General features: G+C 46.5%; 1 pseudogene; it reads left to right on the top strand.

Annotated features, from left to right (window-relative positions):
• Positions 1–9,172: 9,172 nt before the first annotated feature.
• Positions 9,173–10,401, top strand: LOC112312299 (tubulin-specific chaperone E pseudogene; annotated as a pseudogene).
• The last annotated feature ends 1,432 nt before the right edge of the window (positions 10,402–11,833 follow it).

Genomic DNA, 11,833 nt, shown 5'->3' with positions numbered 1-11,833 from the left:
TCACATGGCCTTTGAAAGGGAACCCGTGGGCCATAGTTCCCCTAGGTGTTCAGTTCCGCTGGGAGTCTGGGCCCGAACCCCCGCCCCTCCTCCAAAAACACGGAGCTCTGCGGGGAGTTCACAGCAGTCCTGTTGGGACCAGGGCCTTAGGGTGTCTGAGCGAATTACCCATGAAGAGCAGGAACCTGGTGGGAAACAAGGTGAGCTTTATGAATCAGGCAGCAGGTAAAAGGAGACCAGAGTCCTGACCGGTCTGGCTCAGTTGACTGGGTGTCATCCAGCAAAGTGAAAGGTCACTGGTTCGGCTCCCAGTCAGGGCACGTGCCTGGGTTGTGGGTTCGGTGTCCGGTTGGGGAGCACACAAGAGGCAACTGACTGATGCTTCTCTCTCTTTCTTTGTCCCTTCACCTCTCTAAAAATAAATAAATAAAATCTTAGAAAATAAAGTGACACTGGAAAATAAGACAGGCCTGGACCGCTGAGTGACAGTACCTCCTGCTTCCTCCCTTTGTCTCTAAGACAAGGAGCTAAAACGGAGAAGGAGGAAGAGAGCAAGACAGACCTGCCCCAGAGGGTCTGGCTGTCCAGGGTCCACAGGAAACAAAGGACAGCCGAGTCCCCTGTGGACCAGCTGGCTTGCCCCAGGAAGCAGAACTTTGTGGGGACGCTCTGTCCTTGGGGGCCAGCTTTTAAGGCACATGTCTGAGTCTGTGGGAACTGCTGTAACAGAGTAGCATACACCTGGGGACTTACACATAACATTTGTTTCTCATAGTTCTAGAGGCTGGGAAGTCCAAGACCAAGGCCCATGACCCAGGGTGAGAGCCGGCTTGCTGGGTCACAGACGGCCATCTTCTTGCTGTGTCCTCACATGGCCAGAGGGTCCAGGGAGCTCTTCAGGGTCCCTTATAGAGGCACTGAGTCCATTCCTAAGAGCTGCACCCTCATGACCTAATCACATCCTAAAGGCATCACCTCCTAACACTGCGGGTTAGGTTTCAACATACAAATTTTGGGGGGTACACGAACATTCAGTCTGTGGTAGCATAGTCACTCCATTCTCTAGTAAAACATGGCCTAGAGCAAGCCTTGTGCCCTGTTTTACTTTTGGAGGGAGGGGTGAGAGTGGGGAGTATACATTAATCAGAGTTCTCCAAAGAAACAGACCCAAAAGAAGATTTTACATCTATCTATCTATCTATCTATCTATCTATCTATCTATCTATCATCTATCTATCTATGGGGAGAGAGAGAGAGAGAGAAAATGAGAGAGACTGAGAATTTCCATGATCTGCCATCTGCAAGCTGTGGACCAAGGAGAGCCAAAGGGGAAGTTCCCGTCCAAGGGCAGGAGACCTGGGGCAGAAGTCCCAGCTCATGCAGTCAGGCAGAGAGAGAGAATTCTTCCTCCTCACCTTTTCGTTCCATCCAGTCCCTCAGCAGGTTGTGTAACCATCTGCTTTGGGTTGGAGGGTTGATCTTTACTCAGTCCATTGATTCAAATGCTAAGTTCTTCCAGAAGCACTCTCAGGCATACCTACCAATAATGTTTAATCAGATATCTGGGCGTCCTGTGGCCCAATCAAGTTGGTACGTAAAATTAACCTTCAGACCTGGCTGGTGGGGCTCAGTAAATTGAGTGCTAGCCTGGGAACCAAAGGGTCACTGGTTCAATTCCCAGTCAGGGCGCATGCCTGGGTTGCCGGCCAGGTCCCCATTTGGGGGCACGTGAAAGGCAACCACACATTGATGTTTCTCTCCCTCTCATTCTCCCTCCCTTCCCCCCTCTCTAAAAATAAATAAATAAAATTAAAAAAAACCTTCAGAGGGCTCTTGGTGGAGGAAGTGAGCAGAGAAGAATGGCAATGGGCCTAATCGGGCGACTGTACAAGGCCCTCACTATTTCCTCAAGGACCTATGGTGGCATGGGGTCTCTCCTTCCCAGAAACACCTGCATGTGTTGGGCACCGAGTTAGGTACAGTGGGTAAAGGAGGCCTTGTCCCGAGGGCCTGTCTGTAGCAGCAGGGACGAGCACAAAGTAAAAGACAGCTCTCCACCCTGAGCAGTGGGTGGGGCAGGCCACGGGCTGGCTAGGAAGGGGCCCCTGAGGACAAGCCTGGCCAGTGAGGCTGAGCAGGCAGGGAAGGTGTCACCCTGGTCGTGGCACTCAGATGATGGGCCCCAAAGGAGGCAGCAGGGATAAACCAATGGTGTCATTTCACAGTCTGGGTCCCCAGGAAAACCTTCAGGAAACTCTAACTCCTCATTGCCCAAGGTGAGGTGGAGGCCATGTTGGCAGGGCCACCACTGCCAACAGTGAGTCGGAGCAGGAAAAGCCCAAGCAGGAGGGCAAGATATGCCCTGGAATCAAAATGCAGAAAAGTTAGATCTGGAATCAATTCCAGGGGAGTGGGGGCCAAAATGAGAGACAGGGCCACAAGAATTGAAAACTGAGGCAATTCAAGAACATAAAAGCAAAGACATTACAGGACACCATGGGTCCTGGACAGTTGCCACCAACATTTCCTTGGCCGTGTGGTTCGAGGGCCAGCTTGATTCAAAGGCATAGCTTGGAGGCAGGCACCTTGAGCCCACCGATGCAGGCACCCTTACCCCAAGGTCCAGGCCTCCGGCTTCCCTGGTCACAGAAGTCCTCTCAAGCAAGGAATTGGGGGGTGGGCCTTGTGACAAGGATAGAACAGGTAAAGTCAAGGGTATGGAAACTGAAGTGCAGCCAGGCCTCAGGGTTATTAGAATGCAACGCTGCCAGCGTCTCAAGCTTCTGTCTTTACTTCAGAGAACAAACCAGTGTCTCATCTCTCTTTTCTTAGTGGCTATGATCTCTCTTCTCTGCTACTCTGATCTGCTTTCTCTTCACCAGCATCTTCTGTTCGCACGAGGTGCAGCATACCAGGGCTGGTGCTCACCTCCAAAGGACTCAGCCTACCGTTTCTGCTTCCCAACCCTAGGAGAGCAATCGGATGGCTAACCCCTTGGGTTGGGGGTCTACCCCTGATTCAGTGGGCTGTGGCCACAGAGGGAGAGGCAGAGGCAGAGGGGCCATATGGTAAAATTAGAGGCAAGAATGAACATGAGCAAAGCTGGACATGAAATCTGCAATTGGCAATATGGGACTAGGAGAGTAACATCAATGACAATAACAGGTGCCAATGGAAGGGTTACTATGCCACAGAATACCATTCTAGGCACTTTACATATATTAACATATATTAACATACATTATATATTTTACATATATTAACTCATTAAATCCTCACTACAATTTATAATGTAGCTAGTATATCTATATAGCTATATATCTCCATATATCCATGTCTGTCTGTCTACCTATCTATCTATCTCTACATATATTATTATTATTCCTACTTCACCAAGAGGGAAACTGAGGTTTGGAAAGATTACTCAACTTCCCACCGTCACGTAATGACGTTTTTAGACACATCTCTTCTAAAACTCTGCCTTGTGTGAGTTGACCTCTGAGAGTTTCTGTTCCTCTCTTGTGAAGTGGGGATTCTCACTGAACCCACCCCATGAGGTTGCTGGTGGGGAGTAAGATGATTCTTTTGTCCAGTTGCCAAGGGTATTAGTCAGCTCAGGCTGCCTTAACAAGATACCACAGGCTGGGTGGCCCAAACAACAAAAACTTACTTTCTCAGAGGCCGGAAATCCAAGACCAGGGTCCCAGCTCTTCCTGGCCTGCAGATGGCTGCCTTCTTGCCCTCTGCTCACACGGCTGAAGGAGACGGTTGAGGGAAAAGTGGGGGAAGAGAGAGCGCTGCCCTGGCCGGTGCAGCTCTGTTGGTTGGAATGTCGTCCATGCATCGAAAGGTTATGGGTTTGATTGCTGGTCAGGGCGCTTACTTAGGTTGGGGTCCTATCCCGGTGGGGGCGCATATGGAAGGCAACTGGTCAGTGTTTCTCTCTCTCTCTCTAAAAAATAAATAAATAAATGTATAAGAACTTTTTCTTTAATTTAAAAAAAGAAAGAGAGAGGGCTCTCTTCCTCTTTTTAGAAGGCCACAGCCCTATTGGTTGACCCTTATGACCTCATTTAACCTTTATTACCTCCTGAGACCCCCGTTCCCAGATAGTCGCACTGGGGATTAGGGCTTCAACATGCGATTTGTCCACAGTACCTGGCAGGGGTTGTCCTTCCATAGGCCTCAGGTGTTATCATGGTGATCCTCATCGCCCAGATCCAGAGTTGCCTGAACCGCAGGGCTGCCGTTTCCTCTGCAGATGAGGGGTCAGAACTGGCAGCCCTGCACGCTCCCACTCCCACGTTCCCTTAGTGGTTCGAGCTAGGACCAAGCTGGAGAACTACCAGGCTCAAATGCTTTACTTTTCAAGTGACAAGCCAAAGGCTGAGAGCAGCTGAGGGGTTTACTGCCCATCCGGGACTAGAGCTCAGGTCTCTTGGTTCCTGGTCAAAGCAATTTCTCACGTCCCTGGTTTGGCTGCTGTTCTAGTTCTCAGGCCACTTCGCTGTTGGGGCGGACCACTGAACAGATCCTGCTGCACGTTCCCCCAGAAGGACCCCTACCCCGATCCCCCTGCCCCACCTCATCAAATGACCCCTGGAACCAATGTGGCCCTTCAGAGCGCCTGGGCCGACATGGGCACTGCTGACTGCGGGGGTTGGTGGGGCAGGCAGCCCGAACCACAGCACTTGCAGCAAACACTCCGAGCCAGTAGTTGCCCTGGGCACGAGCGTGGTGCAATGGACCCAACCGCATCTGAGTGAGAAGACCTGTGGGCTCCTCAGTGGGGTCTCTCTATGGACACGGGACCAGGGCAGGCCGCGCTTCCTCTGTGCTGGCCCTTCACTCATCATGGGACCGTAGGCCCAGTGTGGCCCTGCTCAGACCTTCGGTTTCTTTATCAGGAAACGGAGAGTGGCCTGGGCTTGACTCCTTCTGGGAGTCCCATGGAATGTGCTGGATTCCTCTGTTTGGCAATTCTAACCACGTGCTCTTCCTCCTGGCCCAGCTTGGTGACTTTCCTGGGACTTGCCAGGGCCAAGGTGATAAAGCCTGACCCCATACCAAGGGGTGATGGCTTGAAGGGTTTAGTCGCTGGATTAAAATCAGGGCCTTCACCATCGGGGTGTTTGAAACCCAGCCAGAGCCACAAAGCCTTGAAGGAGCTCCTGGGCCTCCTTCTAAGGGGAGCAAGAGGGCTTCCTGGAGGCCACAGGCCTCAGGTACATTGGTGGACACCCGTTGAAACCCCAGGCGTCCCCATCCTTCTTCCTCAACAGCCTCACTACCCCCTTCCTCCAGCCACTCTTCCCTGGCAGGGGCTGTGCTGGCCGTCTGCTGTGCCAGCCCTGGACACACCTGTCAAAACAGAGCCAGGGGAGCGGAGAGCCAAGGGCTGACAAACAAGGTCTGACCGCGCTGTACTTTCCAGCAGGGTGGGGCTTGGCTGGGCTGACAAGGGACTGCCTGGGCACACCTCACTCAGCGGTCCCTGGGGACTGCTTGACCTGCAGAGGCACAAGTCATTTGTTTTCCTTGCCTTCACCTGTCCAGTCCTTTTGTTTTCTTTTCAACACTTCAAACCGCAAGGCTCCGTGTTTGATGTGGCAGGAGACCTGCAGAGCTTGGGGTTGTACTCTCAGTAGGAATAGCCACGTAGGGGCCCATAAAAATGCAGACTACGGGCCTCCACCCCAGACCCACTGCTTCAGGATCACGGAAATGGGGTGGAGTGGGAGGAGTCAGGGGGAGGATTCCCCAAGGAATTCCTATGTCCCCTATAAAATTTGAGAACCACAGGTGTAAGAGATAAAGAAAGGAAAATATTATTTTGGGGGAGGACACTGTCTCATTTGATCCTTACAAACTCAGTGTATTTTCATTTTATAGGTTGAACAATGAGGCTCAGAAAAGTAAAGTGATTTGTTGAAGGCCACGTAGATGTTACATGGATTTGAACCCAGCGTTTAGGGAAGCCAGCTGCCCTGAACTACTTCTTACAGAATGGTTGGGACTGGGAATTTAGGGAGCCTGTGTTTTATACCCGAGAAAGCTGAGAATCACACAAACAGACTTGGTCGAGGTCCCAGAGTAAGCTAGTGACACATCCATCACCAGGCCCCTCGTCTCAGAGCGTCCCCCGTCCTGGCTGCCCTGTCACTACAGGTAAGTAGGGATTACAGAGAGAGCAGTGCAGGAGTTAGACACAAGAATGCTTCCCACTGCCACAGCTGGAGGCTGGGTGGAGGAGAAGGAAAGCCAGGTGCTGCCCTCAGCCAGGCCGGGCACCTCCCTGGGGCCTTTTCCTTAAACCCCAGGTGTCCAGGTGGGCCCCCAGCTAAACCAACCCTCCAGGGCGAGAAACAAACTGTTGCATATGTGAACGTCTTTGTATTGTGTTTCATCCATTTGGGGTCACACTTTGTTTTCACACGATGAGATCTGACACGAAGTCAGACAAAACCTTTGGAATGACCAAGCACACGGTTTGAAGATGAATTAATGTGTACTATCCTTAATAATAACACCACTCTAAGTGCAATTATGCCTTAAGACTCTAGCCAATAATAGAAGTATAGAAAATAACCTATACATAAATAAATGTATATATGTTAGGAGACTAAAAGATGAACACAACTTTTTTACTAATGGGGGTGTGATGAAAATATTTGAACAGCATTGTCCGAAGCCAGCTCCGTCACTTCAGACGTTGTCTGTCGGATAAGGCAGAACTTCATATGGAAAGGAAGAAAGAATCTTCACATGATGGTTTTACCCAGACTGGCAATCTGATGGTTCTTTCTTCTTCTGAACTCCCAGAACCTACAAATGCCCCAGATGCTTGACCTCCCGCCGCCAAGTTTAACTGGGAACTTTCTTGCTCCCCATTATCCATCTTTGTCCTTTTTCAGCTTCACAGAGCTCCCTTGCTTCAGACACAGAAACAGTTAATAACTTCATAGGCAGCGTGGGGTCCCCCTGCTTTTGGCCACTCATTTAACAAACAGTGAATTGAGGTGCAACGAGCTGCCACGTACCGTACTTGGTGCAGGACGGGGGAGCTCCACATTCACATTAGCTCCTGCCTGGGACCACTGTTCAAACCACCTCACAGGGAAGCGGGGCCCAGACACAGAGCAATGGGCTCACTGCATGGAAAGAACAGAGGTCAGAGATGGAGGCTGACGAAGCAGCTGGAATTAGATGCCAGGTGGGGTATTGGGCAGGAGGAAGCTGTGCAGAAAAGAGCTCCGGAACCCTGCACAGAGTTCCCCAAGTGGCTGGCTCAGCTGTGCAGGGTAAGAATCTGTGGGTGTCGGTGAGCTGACTGGGAGCTGACTTTAGACCCAGAGAAACAAAGCCTAAAACCAACATCCCTCTCTCAATAATTGGTAGCATAACTCAGCAGAAGAGCAGTAAGGATATAGGAGATTTGAACAACTCTATTAACCCACGTGACCTGATGGTGCGAGAAGAACACTGCACCCAGGGAGAGGCGAATAGTCAATCTTTTCAAGTGCAGATAAAATATTTACCAAGACAGAGCATAGTGTGGGCCATAACACAAGTGCCAATAAGCTCAAACGAATTCAAGCCGTCCAGAGTGTTCTCTGACCATATGGGATTAAGTTAGAAATAAACACAGAGAGATACCTGTGAAGTCTCCAAATTACTGGAAACTAAACAACACACTTATTTATAATTGTTCTTAGGTCAAAAAAAAAATCACAAGACAAACTGAAAAATATTTGGGACTTCATTAAAATGAAAACATAATGTGTCAAAATTTGTGTGAAATGGCTAAAGTAGTGCTTGGAGGGAAATTTATAGAATCGAACTCATATTAGAAAAGAAAAAAGCTCTCAAATCAATAACCTAAACATCAACCTTAAAAAACTAGGAAAAAAGAGCAAATTAAACACAAAATAAATGGAAGAAAAGAAATAATAAAGAGAAAAATAAAAGAAAAAAGGAAAATGAAAATATAGAGAAAAGTTCCTAAGACAAAAAGCTTGTTCTTTGAGATCAATAAATGGATAAACCTCTAGTGATAGTGACCAAAAATAAGAATGAGAAGTCACAAACTACTAATATCAATGACAAGAGTGGGGACATTACCACATATCCTCCAAACATGACAAGAATAATCAGGCCATAATATGAGCAACTTTTAAGCCAATGAAGTAGTCAACTTAGATGAAATGAAATCTCTTGAGAAACACAACTCCCACAGCTCACTCAAGAAAAACCAGATGATAATAAATGTAGACAGCTCCATAACTCATAAAGAAATGAAACTTTAATTTAAAAACCTTCCCACAAAGAAAATCCTAGGCCCAAATGAGCTCACTGATAAATTCTGCCAAACATTTAAAGAAAAAAATAATACAAATTCTCACAAACTCTTTAAGAAAATAGAAGAGGAGGGAACACTTTCCACTCATTCTGAAGCCAGCATTACCTTGATAACAAGACCTGATACCTGTTACAGGAAAAGAAAGCCACTATATGACAACTACAGATCAATATCTTTGGAACACAGAAGCAAAATTTCTTGACAAAACTTTAGCAAATTGCATCCACAATACACAAGAAGGATAATAAATCATGAATGGGTTTTATTTCAGGAATGCAAAGTCGTTTTAACACTCAAAATCAGTATAATTCACCACATTAATAGAAAATAAACCCTTATGGTCATCTCTATAGGTAAGAAAGAACATTTTTAAAAATCTGAAATTCATTTATTAAAAAAAAAATTCAGTATACTAGGACTAGAATTTTGCAATCAGATAAAGAACACCCTAAACAGACAAAAACCTACAGTTAACATCATAGTTAATGGTGAAATACTTAATGCTTTTTCTGGAATCAGAAAAGAGGCAAGGATATATACTTTTAGCACTCTATGTTAAACATGTGTTGGCGACCCTAGCCAATGCAATAAAGCAGTAAAAGGAAAAAAAGAAAGATACCCAGACTGAAAAAGAAGAAGTAAAACTATCTTTATCTGAGGTCAGCTTATGATAAAGTAAGCATGTATATTGTAATTCTTAAAGCAACCACTAAAAAATAAGGCCAAGAGCTACAGTTGAAAAGCAAATACATAAGATAACATGAAATGCTATAAATACTCAATTGACCTAAAAATAGATGAGAACGAGTGTAAATGAACAAAAAAATAGGACAAATAGAATACAAAAAAGAGGTGCTGTGCCGGCACAGCACGTGCGAGGAGTGGCCTCCCGACCACCGGCGGGCCACGGACAGCCACCCACCTGGAAGATCCTTTATTCGTCCAAACACAGCAAACTTTGGAGCAGACTTTCTTACTGCAGTTAAGAACTGCTATGTCTTAAAAGATGGACCAGAGGAAGATGGAAAAGAGCAAATTGTTAAAATTGCAAATAGACCTGTGGAAACCATTGGTTTTGACTCTATTAGAAGACAGCAAAAGGACAATACGCTGAGGTTTCCCCTGGCTCACCGTCTCCAGCCGGAGCGTTTCCTGCACTGAAGGTTTTAGTCCTCAGCCGGACGGGAATAACGTGGCGGAGGCTGGCTGATGTTCTACACGTGGTCAAGTTATTAGAACTTTCCCATAATCAGTTAATTGATGAAAATCAGCTGTTTCTAATAGCTTATCTGCCCAGATTAGAACAACTAATTCTTTGTAACACTGGGATTTCTTCTCTACATTTCCCAGATGCTGGGATTGGGTACAAGACATCAATGTTTCCTTCCTTGCAAAGCCTTGTAGTCAATGACAATCAGACATTGCAATGGTCATCTACCAACGAGCGGGTAAGTTGCAGCGTCTGTGCTCTCTGTCCTGCCGCAGAAACCCCCTGACCGAGGGAAGCTGAGCGCAGCCCACCTGCCAGTTCGTCATCGCCAAGATTGGTCAGCTGCAGACCCTGAACAAATGCCAAATCCTCCCCGAGGAGAGGCGTGGAGCTGAGCCTGAGTACAGAAAAGTGTTCGGAAACGAATGGAAAAAGGCGGGTGGACATCAGGATCCAGACAAGACCAGGCTGAACGAGGATTTCCTAGCAGCCCACCCCGGTTACCAGGCGCTCTGCCTCAAGTGTGGTGCACCTGAAGATGGGAACTCAAAACATAGCTGTGTTTGCTCAGAAAAACCAGCTGCCAACACTGAGGATAAAATGTCCTCCCCATCTGGACCAGAAAGTCCTAGAGAAACAACTACCAGACTCCATGACAATTCAGAAGGTGAAAGGACTGCTGTCATGTCTTTTCAAAGCTCCTGTGTCCGACCTTCTGTTGTCCTACGAGAGTCCCAAAATGCCTGGCAGAGAGACTGAACTAGAAAACGACCAACAGTCGTTACAGTTTTCCTCCGTGGAAAATGGAGACTGTCTGCTGGTGCGGTGGTGACAGCCACCTAGTGAAGCTCAGAGGCTAGACTGTTACCATGACTGGGGTTCCCTGCTGTATTAGAACAACTCTGCTGTCGCAAAGAAAAAAGGCTTGATAACTTGCCCTAAGTATAGAAAAGGTGGTACTTTTCATTAGGAAGAGACCACTTCTAGGCTTGTATATAATAGCAATAATAAAGCCTCTGAAAAATAAAAAAGATATAGGCTTAAACTAATTATATAATTACATTAAATGTAAGTGAGCTAAACACTCCAATTAAAAGGCAGAGCTATGGAAGCAACTCAAGTGCCCATCAATGGATGAGTAGATAAAAAACGGCCATACTACTTGGCCATAAGAAAGAATGACATCTTAACATTTGCAACAGCATGGATGGACCTAGAGGGTATTATGCTAAGTGATATAAGTTAGACAGAGAAAGACAAAATGAAAACCACATGATTTCACTTATACGTGGGATCTAAAGAACAAATTTAATGAACAAATAGAAACAGACTCATAGATACAGAAAACAGACAGATGGTTGCCAGAGGGGAGGGAGGCTGGCAGACGGGGTGAAAAAGGTGAAGGGATTAAGAACTATGAGAGAGTGGACGGCAAGAGTCAGGCAGTAGCTGCTCCCAGCGGCGCATTACAGATTTCCCCGCGACTGTGGAACCAGCTGTTTTCTGGTGAACCTGTAGTTGACTCAGAAGCACACCATTTGGTATTTGTGTTTCCTCCTTCCTAGCTCACTTTCCCCTTTACTCTCGCTCCCCTAACAATAAATTAGCATATAAATGTGAACAGCACCAGAAAGGTGCTGGGCCTGTGGATATCCATACGGGGGAAAAAAGAGATCTTGGCGCCTACCTCATACTATAAACAATAGTTAATTCAAGATGAGTAAATACAAAAGCTAAAATTATAGAGCTTCTAGACAAAACCAGGAAAATACCTTCGTGATCTTGGGATAGCAGAGATTTTGTAGCTAAAACAAGAAAAACATTAACCATAGCAGAAAAAAATTGATAACCTAGACTTCATAAAATTCAAATCTGCACGTTAAGTGATTCAGTTAGTATATAAGGTATGTTACACAATTGGAAGAAAATATTTGACAAATAATTTATAATAGAATATGTATCTCTTGTGACTCGGTAATAAGAATAAAACAACCCACAAAATTTATGAAATGCTTCAAAAAACACTTCCCAAAAGACAGTAGTACATGAGAAGATGGTCAACATCATGAGTGATCAAGGAAGTACAAATTGAAACCACAAGGAGATGTCACTACACACCTATCAGAATATGTAAAATGAAAAAGACCAACCACGTGAGCATTAGTGAGGATATGAAGCAACTGAAACTCTCATATACTACTGGGAAGCAGTTTGGCAGTTTCTTTAAAAGTTCAACATATACCTACCAGGTGGTTCAGCCACTG

The sequence above is a fragment of the Desmodus rotundus genome, chromosome 9 (assembly GCF_022682495.2).
Source record: "Desmodus rotundus isolate HL8 chromosome 9, HLdesRot8A.1, whole genome shotgun sequence".
NCBI classification, from domain to species: Eukaryota; Metazoa; Chordata; class Mammalia; order Chiroptera; family Phyllostomidae; genus Desmodus; species Desmodus rotundus.
The sequence above is the reverse complement of the archived record's forward strand: the minus strand, read 5'-3'. Positions and strand labels throughout refer to the sequence as shown.